This window comes from Sapajus apella, unplaced genomic scaffold (assembly GCF_009761245.1).
Source record: "Sapajus apella isolate SASKATOON/1434 unplaced genomic scaffold, GSC_monkey_1.0 scaffold1, whole genome shotgun sequence".
Classification (NCBI taxonomy): domain Eukaryota; kingdom Metazoa; phylum Chordata; class Mammalia; order Primates; family Cebidae; genus Sapajus; species Sapajus apella.
In genome coordinates this window covers 49922203-49933121 of record NW_022436941.1, presented here as the reverse complement: position 1 = coordinate 49933121, position 10919 = coordinate 49922203, and the positions used below count along the sequence as shown (strand labels likewise).

General features: G+C 37.2%; 1 pseudogene; it reads left to right on the top strand.

Annotated features, from left to right (window-relative positions):
• The first annotated feature begins 9523 nt into the window (after nt 1–9523).
• Nucleotides 9524–10593, top strand: LOC116561530 (annotated as a pseudogene).
• Nucleotides 10594–10919: the final 326 nt, after the last annotated feature.

Sequence of the window (10919 nt, the reverse complement as noted above, 5' to 3'; positions counted from 1 at the left end):
AAGGGACCTGTTCTTAAACAATGAAATGGTAATTCAAGGAGACATGTAGCAGCAGAGAGCCAGTTTGTAAAAGTACTTTTCTGGACAAGAAAGATAGTTTCAAAATGTAGAAACTCAATTGGACCCAGCCTGATTTTGCTTTGGGAGGCCCACAGTGCCTAATGCAGATACAGAAAAAAAAAAAAAAAGTGTGCCAGATTAGGGCAGCCATTTAGAAAAAGAACAAAAACTTTTTGATTCCATATGCCTAAGTTTAAAAAAGGGAAAAGGGACTGGTGTCGATCTTTCAGAATCTTTAAGAAGTAATAGAAGCCCTCTTTAAAAGAAAATCAAAGCCTTTAAAATTCTAAAAAAAAAAAATTTTAATTTTGATTTTAAAAGAAAATCAAAGCTTTTAAAATCCTAAAAATTCCTTTAGAATTTTTTTCTATAGATATTATCATTCAAGTGTGGAACAAACATAAGAATAAAGTGACTTATCATGCATTGAAATAGTGAAAACCTGGAAACAATACAAATATTCATCAACAGAAGACTCGTTGTCATAAGCACATCAAAACACGAAATATTATGTAGCTATAAAAAAGGATGAAAAGTTTCTCTACATATCTGAGTAGTATATTGTTAAGTTCAAAAAAATACAAAAGAGTATATATATAATAATGACAGTTTTATAGTAAAGAAAAATATCTATACAGCAAGTATATGCATGAAAAAGTCTGTAAGGGCATATTTTAAAACCTCATGGTGGCTACCTGGTGGGATTGGGAACTGAGCAGGTACAAGATAAGAACTGGAGGACGGATTTTCATGGCGTAGTGTTTCATAGTTTTTCATTTTGAATCATGTGACTTTTCAAAAAATGTTCTTAATTAAATCCTGTTTAAGCCTTTATCAAGATTTAAGATCAATTAAACAGGTCAAGTGTCCTCTTTTGGATGATTTTTTTAAATGCCTTCTTCCATTTATTGCAAAAGGAAAGCAATCCTGCCTGCCTTCATGGACTCAAATAAAAAAAAAAAAAATAGAGCAGGTAAAAAGGAGGTAAGTGCACAATATACAGTTTTTCCCTAGACAGCTGAAAACCTGAATATATAAATATTTGAAATGGTGTGTTGCTAATATAAAATGAAAGATGTAACCTCAGGGGTAGAACTGAATTCACAAGGGAATGACTACAATTTAGAGGAAGAAAAATACATACAGTCAGACTAATGCTAAAACCCCAATTGTGTCCACAGAGACTGTAAACAAGAAGTCTAGGTGAGTGACAAACATCATAAGATCTTCAACAATAAATAATAGTTTCTATGCTCCATTTCATTTATGTCAATAACAGTTATGTTTATGGAATGTGTAGATGGCCTCACCCAAAGGCCCTATTACCATAGAGAATAAAAGTGTGGCATAAAGGGCAAGTCTGCCCATTGCCCCTGGTTAAAATAAATGGTTGAGAATACAATCCAGTCCAAGAATGAATGCCTAAAGGCCTCTGTTTAAAGTTGTAACCTAATCCCTAAAACCTTTTGTCGCATCTTTATTTTTCTATCATTTCTCAATTGTTTTGAAAATAAGCACCTATAGTAGTTGGGGAAATAAAAGCTATGTTACGTTCTCTGTCAAGACAACAGGGATCCTTCTTCCTCAGTGATAACCCAACACAAAACTAAACAAAAAAATCAAGTACTATTGTTGCCTTCATTTTATCCCTCTTGCTAAAAAAGAAAAAAAATAGATAAAATGGCCACTGCTTTTTAATGTTGACTAAATGAAAAATAAGCCAATATTACACACGAAAAACAATGAACATAAATGATAAGCTCCCATTATTATATTTGCTATTTAATATGTAGATGTTAATTATAAAAGTAAATCAATGTAATGTAGACATATTGTCTTATAGTGATAAATAATTCCACAGTGTGATTCACATAAAAATCCTTCATTTGAAAATGAAGCCACTTTTTCAAATTAGGGAAAATACACTTGGGAAGATTGGAGTCTCTCCAAATAACTGGCAGGAGCATAAACATGACTTAATAATCTGAGTGTCATTTCAACCATGCATTTGTGAGGTATCAGATGCATGAAAAACTCTGGTGAAAAACAACCCAGAAGCATGCTGCAACAAATTATTATTATATGATTCATTTCTATACATGATTTTTAGTGTTAAGTCAGTGATCCTTCCTAAAATCCAGACTATAGTGTATCATAGATATTATTTCATTTGTCTAACACATTTAGTTTCATAACCAGATGGCTATCAGTAGTTGCAACTTTAAAACATTATAAAAGAGCCTGTTTAACAATTTGAGTGTGCCAAATAGTGACTTCCCTTGCAAAAGAAAAAAAAACCCAAATGCAAAAGTAAAAGTGCAATCACTCATCTTGATATTTTGCCTGTCACTAAACATCTGAAAGTAGAAATAGAAACTTAAGAAATAGAGGGCTCTAGGAGGCTTTTAGTAATAGAGAGAATTTCTTCTACAACACTTGACAGATGATCATTCAATCTGGATTATCGGTGACTGCCCTTAGTCAGTGATAAGGGGTTACAGTAATAGTCATTCCTTGTTGAATGGATCTAATTGTTATCAAACTTTTCCTTGTTTCAACAGTAAGCAGCCCCCATGCTGTCTACCAAATATTCTGAAACCAAAAAAAAGAAAAATCTATTTCTCCAACATGGTAGGCTTTCACTGTTTCCATGTACCCAGGTTTTTTTGGTTCCAAACCAAATTTTTTTTAATTGTTTTCTTATAACATACTTTCCAGACCCTATACCTTCCCAGTTTCTCTTTGATATTCTTATATGTTAATGTCCCTATTAGACTGCATAAGTGTGGATAACACCATGCTTCAACTAACACAGCCTAAAATTGCACACCTTACCAGTTACAACACATTTTTTCAAATCTCATAGTGGATTTAGTATTAACAGTAATGCCAAAGTCTTTTCAGTATTATACTTTTTGACATTTTATATTACTTTAATAATCATAGGACTTTACATTAATATCTGAACATTTTCACTGATGTTTTTCGTACCTCTTTCCAAAGAGTTTTAATTTTCAATCAGAATTGAGGCATACTCACTATACATAAAGTTTATATTATCGTTAATTTTTATAACCTTGGAGCCTATTTCCAAAACAATAAAAAAGAAGGTTTGAGTAACCAGATTTATGAAATTTCATTAGTGAATGTCTCAAAAACTGACATAGGTGCATTAATCAACCAATTTTCTCTGCATTTTGTTGTACAGTCATATGCAATCCCAGTTGTGTTATCACCAATTTCACATTTTATTACCTGTTCAAAAAGTACGTGAAGAGGGGTTGTCAAATAATCAAATCACTCTATACCATGGAATAATGCCGACCCACCAACTTAGCAATTCATAAAGGAAATGGAAATGGCATTAGTTAGTAAGGACTTTTTGCTGGTGAATACATGCTGCCACCCAGAGATTACATTCCATATTTCAGTGCACTTTGTCCCAGTTTATTTCTTCATCCAAGAAAAAGGAAAACAATTAATTTTCCACAGGTATGGCCTTGGAATTTGAAATTTAGCAGTTATGAAATATAAAATTTTTAAAAGCTTAAACATCAATGAAATTTCTAAGAATAGTCAAAGCAAGAAACAGAAATCTAGCATGGTTACTTAGTCCCAGGGAAATCTGGATGTATTCTTAGTGACATGAGGTATATCCCTGATATAGTAAACCGTAAGATATTCTGGAGAAGACAAGCTTCATTTAAACACGTACCTTATTAATATTATCCAAAGTTGCATGTGTATTTGTTTTTAAATGCCTTCTCTTTACGTCAATATTTGCTAACTGCCTGGCAAATAGGAATAGTCTGGTAGGAAAGTATTCTTCCTTAGTTATGATACTATTTACAGTGAGCAAATAAATGAAAAAATGAGTAAGTAAAAGATGAGAGAAGGGAAAGAGGAGGGAGAAATTTGTCTATTAAAAAAAATTGGTCTTGTACTCTCTCTGTTGGGTGTAAATGCTTTTCTTAATGGCTTCCAGTGGGAAAGGAAATTAAGTAAAGGCAAGTGCACAAAGGTATCAGGAAAGAGGAAAGAGGTACATCAGTGATGTGGAGCACCGCTACCCATGTTTTTACATAAGTTCTGGAATAGACTTGACTAGCTTTTTCCAAATAGGTTTTTAATTTTCAAATGAGAGAGACAAACTCTTCAAAATCTAGTCCGTGGGCTAACACAGGAATGTAAAAAGGCAGTTAGGAGACACTGGTTGGCCAGGCGCAGTGGCTCGTGCCTGTAATCCCAGCATTTTGAGAGGCCAAGGTAGGAGTATTGCTTGAGTCCAAGAGTTCAAGACGAGCCTGGGCAATATAGTGAAACATTGTCCCTACAAAAAATACAAAAATTAGCATGGTGGCACATGCCTGTAGTCCCAGCTACTCAGAATGCTGAGGTGGGAGTCACTTGAGCTCAGGAGGCAGAGGTCACAGTGAGCTGAGACCACGCCACTGCACTCCAGCCTGGGCAATAGAGCAAGACACTGCCTCAAAAGAAAAGACAGTGGACAGTGCTCTACTTGTAACATTTTAAAGGCTTAAATTATAAAAATTATTTCAAGTATTCAATTATTTTAAAAATATTATCTTAATAAAAATGATTTTAACATAAAAGACTTAAAACATAAAACACATTTTTAAAAACTTGAGATTAATCAATTTCTAAATAAAAACAAATTGAGCTAATGTAACCATATAAGAAATCAATTATGATACAAGTAGACAATTTAGAGATTAATGGGTCTACAGCGCTTACCATGACATTGCGGAGGTGAAGATAACAAAGCAAGTCTTTTGTCATTAAGATTTCTTCAATTTCAGGTTATAGGATAATCCAAAAAGGCTTGTTAAATAGTCTCAATTTTTCAGAAGTAGTTTATAAGATTTCTCATCATATACATTCCTTTTTTGAATCTTTGCCCTGAACATTAAGAAAGTCATTCGATTGTTTTTAACTTGCACTGTTCTGCCAGAAACAAATGTGAATGACAATATTACTTGCTTTTCCTTCCTCTTATTAAAGATCGCAAGCATTAAAAAATTTTTGATTCCTGTTTTTGTTTTGAGTCACTTTTGGCAAAGTTGGTAAGATGTTGATTGTGTAAAGGGGAAGGGTTTTCTTCATCTTGGCTTAACTCTACCCGCTATCTAAGCGTGACATTTTCTTGGTCCTGGGATGGCCAGGAGGAGAAACGGCATATTGGTACCTTGAGCTACATGGGTTCTAATTTCTTTGAATATTTGAAACAGAAAAATCTGTAAATCTGTCATTTCAAAACTGTAAACAACAACTTTATGCCCTTCAAGATGTGAAAATCATACATCACTTCTTTCTTTGTCCTTGGAAAAAAATAATAAAATGAGTCATTTTGTTATAAAAGTATTAAGTAGTAATATTTGAGAACCTATGGCGCCAAAGAGCTAAAATGCTCACTAAAATCATGTACAAGGCTGTGTTCTACCCCCGCAGACTCTCTCCTTTTAAGAAATATCCTTTTTTAGCTCTGCATTTTCATGGTAGCATACTTGCTGACTGTTGATTTCCTTATGTCTGAGGATGTGTGATAAGTCTAATTATTATTGCTCATGTAATACTAGGAACTAAGACTTAGAACTACAGAAAAGATATGTGATATTATACTGGTTTCAAAGATATAAAAGCAAACTGGAGTCAGACTCCGTGGGAATGCAGGCTTACATCTATATTTTTAGAAAACTCCATGCATGCTTCCGAATCACAGCCAGGTTTGAAAAGCCTTTTACTACAGCGTATTGTAGGAAACTCCCTCATGGTATAATTTAAGATTCAATAAACCAGACTTTGAAAGTGATCTGATGTTGGGCTATTATGTTCTGATGTGATTATTTGGGGCAAGGACACACCAGTAATGTTCTAAGACTGGAGTTTCCCTAGAAAGAAGTGGAAGTGGGAAGGCACAGGGACGAAAGAGGCTGGCTGAGACAGCACATATGACTGGAATGGTGAAATTTTCTCTGCTTACATTGGGCCTTGTACTTCAAGCACAGGACCTTGGTGCATCAAGACATACTAAAAGGTGCTCCGGGCTGTGGGAGAAGCTGAACTACACTTATGGCAGCAGGCCAGGGCCATTCTCGTTGTGCCCGAGAATGATGAGTGCACAACGGAAAAGTGGAAAGGGAAAGTGGATAGGGCACTGACAGCTTCACCTACACTCAGGAAGTAGGTTAAATGTGCATGAAGTGTGCACAAAGTTATCGAGTCATCCTTCTATTTCTCATTTTTGCGTGTGTGTTAGAGTTCACTAAATTTACTTCTGAACCTGCAGTGCAAAGAGCATTCCATCTAAGACACTACAAGATCCACCTGTTCAAAGCATAATTTCCCCCCAGCCAAAACAAATGAAGCAAATCTGGCACCTCTTGGCACTCAACACTTTCTCCATTAGCAGCTCAAGATGAAACCCAAATGTTGGCATGTGCTCTAGGCCCTAGTGGAGGCAACGATGTTGAAACAACAATTGCTGCTGCTGTTTTCAGATTCATCTGGACAATGGAGATGCCTTTGCCGCCTTGCATTCGATGATAAGGCTACATTTCAGAAGTGGACAAGTATAGCATCATAATATCTGTATATGGGCATTAAAAACTACACATTACAAAATAATAAGTACAGGATTCACAAAATTTAATTTATGTGCCATATAATGGCAAATCTCATGACTGAATATGCTGACACAGCGAACTTTCACAGCTACGTAAATTAGTTCAACCATTGTGGAAGACAGTGTGGCAATTCCTCAGGGTCCCAGAAATAGAAATACCATTACTGGGTATATATCCAAAGGATTATAAATTGTTCTACTATAAGGACACATGCACACGAATGTTCCTTGCAGCACAGTTTACAATAGCAAAGACCTGGAGCCAATCCAAATGCCCATAGATGATAGACTGGACAGGGAAAATGTGGCACATATATACCATGGAATATTATGCAGCCATCAAAAACGATGAGTTCATGTCCTTTGTAGGGACATGGATGAACCTGGAAGCCATCATTCTCAGCAAACTGACACAGGAGCAGAAAATCAAATATCACATGTTCTCACTCATAGGCGGGTGTTGAACAATGAGAACACATGGACACAGGCAGGGGAGCATTACACACTGGGGTCTGTTGGAGGGAAACAGGGGAGGGACAGCAGGGGGTGGGGAGTTGGAGGGGGGATGGCATGGGGAGAAATGCCAGATATAGGTGAGGGGGAGGAAGGCAGCAAATCACACTGCCATGTGTATACCTATGCAACAATCTTGCATGTTCTTCACGTGTACCCCAAAACATAAAATGCAAAAAAAAATAAAAATAAAAATAAATAAATAAAGATTCTAATGATGTGTACAGATTTATCCATAAGATTCCTATTATTGGGTAAGAATAAAAACTTCCCTGTTATTTTATTACAAATTGCATATTTCCTCCATAAAAGTTGTACCATTTTACACTCCCACAGAGTGTAAAAAATTCTCATAGATTTATATACATTATGTATTACCAAATTTGGGGTTTTTGCAAAGCTGATAGATGAAAAATGACACCTTGATGTGATTTTAATTTGCCTTTCACTTGCTATGAGTGAGGTTGAGCATCTTCTCATGTGTATTTGAGACCACATATATTTCTATTTCTAGGTTGTGTCTGTTCATGCCCTTTGCTCATTTTTTGGGAGGGAGTCACTGGGCTTTTTCTTCTCAATTTTTATGATTTGTACACTCCTTGTATTAAGGTTCTGCAGAGCAACCAAATCCCCCATATATGTATGTATGTATGTATGTGTGTGTGTATATATGATGTATGGAATATCTATATCATGTATATAAGGAATATCTATATCTTTATCTATCCTACATATATATATTCCCTATATTGAGTAATTCCCATATGTATAAATTTCCCATACATATGTTAGATAGATAATTTATATATATAGGATATATAGATCAATAAAGATATAGACATAATATTAAAATTATTATGAGAATTGGCTCATGAGATTATGGAAGCCAGGAAGGCCCACAATCTGCTATGGGCAAGCTGGATTACAAGGAATTCCAGTTGCTTAATTCAGCCTGAGAACTGGGGAAGCCATGGAAGTCCCAGAGGAAGGCTGAAGGCCTGAGAACTTGGAGAGTCACTTGTATAAGTCCTGGAGTCTGAAGTCTAGAGAACCAGGACCTTTGATGTCCCAGGGCAGAAGGTGGATATCGCAGCTCAAGAAAAGAGCACACTCCCTCCTTCTGCCCTTTTTTTTCTATTCAGGCCCTCAGTGGATTGGATGATGTCCACACACACTGGTGAGGGCAGATCTTCTGTGATCAGTCTACCAATTTGAATACTAATCTCTTTTGGAAACATCATAACATATACACCCAGAAATAATGTTTTATCAGCTATCTGGGCATCCCTAAGCCCAGTCAAGTTGACACATAAAATTAACCATCACAGGCCCAGTACAGTGGCTTGCACCTATAATCTAAGCAACTTGGGAGGCTAAGTCAAGAGGATCAATTGAGCCCAGGAGTTCAGGGCTGCAGTGGACTATGATTATATCACTTAACTCCAGCCTGGGCAACAGAAAAGAGTCTGTCTCTAAAGAAAAAAACAAAAAAATATAATTATTATACTGCCCCTAAATTGACTTATAAATTTCATGCAATTTGAATAAAAATGCCAACAGAGTTTTTATTTTTATTTTTTTCTGAAACAAGACAAAAAGTGATGGGGTTTTTGGACATTGCTTGCTTGTTTATTTTTCTTTAGTAATTAGAAACAACTTAGATTTACTTTACATATACAGAAAAATGTATAAGCTGTTGTTATTTCTTAAGTTTCACCTAAGTACCGTATTTTATCTTTTTTTTCTATTGTGAAAAGGGTTCTGTCTTCAGTTATATCTTCCAACTTACTGATTTTGTGTCTATTATGTATTTATTTGTGTATGTTAATTTCAAATTCTATGATCTTTCTGAGCTTAGTCTGTAATAGTTTTTAATAGATGATCTTGGAATTTTTAAAGTTATTTATTCATAGGTTGCCTTTTCATTTTTTATTTTCATAACTTTAATTTTTTTCTCTTACCTAATTGTGCTATCTAACATTGCCAGTATAATTTTAAATAGTAGTGCTGAAAATGAGTGTTACTGTTTTATTCTTGACTTGACTCAGAATTCCTTTAGAACTTATTTATTTTGTAGTATGTTGTTTTGGAGAGAATCAGACACAAATATGCTCATATCTGTGTACATGTATAAATATATATGTGCTATATATATATTTCTACACACACACATATATATAGTTAATTCATCAGTTTTCATCTATAATTCTAATAAATTAAAACTAGAGACCGCCAAGACCACATCAGCCCCATGAGCACAGAGCCTCTCCCTCTCTCCATCCACATCCACCACCAGCTCACCTGGATGATGATATTGCCACACTCATTGTCGACAGCGACTCAGGCATGTGCAAGGCCGGCTTCACCACGACGATGCTCCCCGGGCCATCTTCCCTCCATCATGGGGTTCCCCAGGCACCAGGGTGTGATGGTGGGCATGGATCACAAGGACTCCTATGTGGGCAATGAGGGCCAGAGCAAGAGAGGCATCCTGACCCCGAAATACCCCATCAAACATGGCATTGTTGCCAACTGGGATGACATGGAGAAGATCTGACACCACACTGCATGTGGCTTCTGAGGAGCACCCCGTGCTGCTGACTGAGGCCCCCGTGAACCCCAAGGCCAACCGCAAGAAGACCCAGATTATGTCTGAGACCTTCAACACCGTGTATGTGGCCATGTATGTGGCCATCCAGGCTGTAATGTCCCTGTACATCTCTGGCCATACCACTGGCATCGTGATGGACACCAGTGATGGGGTCACCCACACTGTGCCCATGTATGAGGGGTATTTCCTCCCCCATGTCATCCTGTGTCTGGATCTGGCTGGCCGGGACCTGACTGACTACTTCATGAACATCCTCACCGAGCGTGGCTACAGCTTCATCGCCACGGCTGAGCGGGGAATCCTGCGTGACATCAAGAAGAAGCTGTGCTATATCACACTCGACTTTGAGCAGGAGATAGCCACAGCAGCCTCCAGCTCCTCCCTGGAGAAGAGCTATGAACTGCCCAATGGCCAGATCATTACCATTGTCAACTAGCGGTTCTGCTGCCCTGAGGTGCTCTTCCAGCCTTCCTTTCTGGGCATGGAATCTTGTGGCATTCACGAAATTAGCTTCAACTCCATCATGAAGTATGATGGGGACATCTGCAAAGACGTGTACGCCAACACAGTGCTGTCTGGTGGTACCACCATGTACCCTGGCATCGCCGACGGATGCAGAAGGAGATCACTGCCCTGGTGCCCAGCACAATGAAGATCAAGATCATTGCTCTTCCTGGCCTTGCTGTCTACCTTCCAGCAGATGTGGATCAGCAAGCAGGAGCACCGTGAGTCTGGCTCCTCTATTGTCCATTGCAAATGCTTCTAGGCAACTGTGACTTAGTTGTGTTACACCCTTTCTTGACAAAACCTAACTTGCACAGAAAACAAAGATGAGATTGGCATGGCTTTATTTGTTTTTTAGTTTTGGTTTGGTTTCTTTGGTTTCTTTTCTTTTCTTTTTGGCTTGACTCAGGATTTTCAAACTGGAATGGAGAAGATGACAGCAGTCAGCTGGAGTGAGCATCCCCCAAAGTTCTACAATGTGGCTGAGGACTCTGATTGTACATTGTTCTTTTTTTTAATAGTCATTCCAAATAGGGTGAGATGCATTGTTACAGGAAGTTCCTTGCCCTCCCCAAAACCTCCCCACTT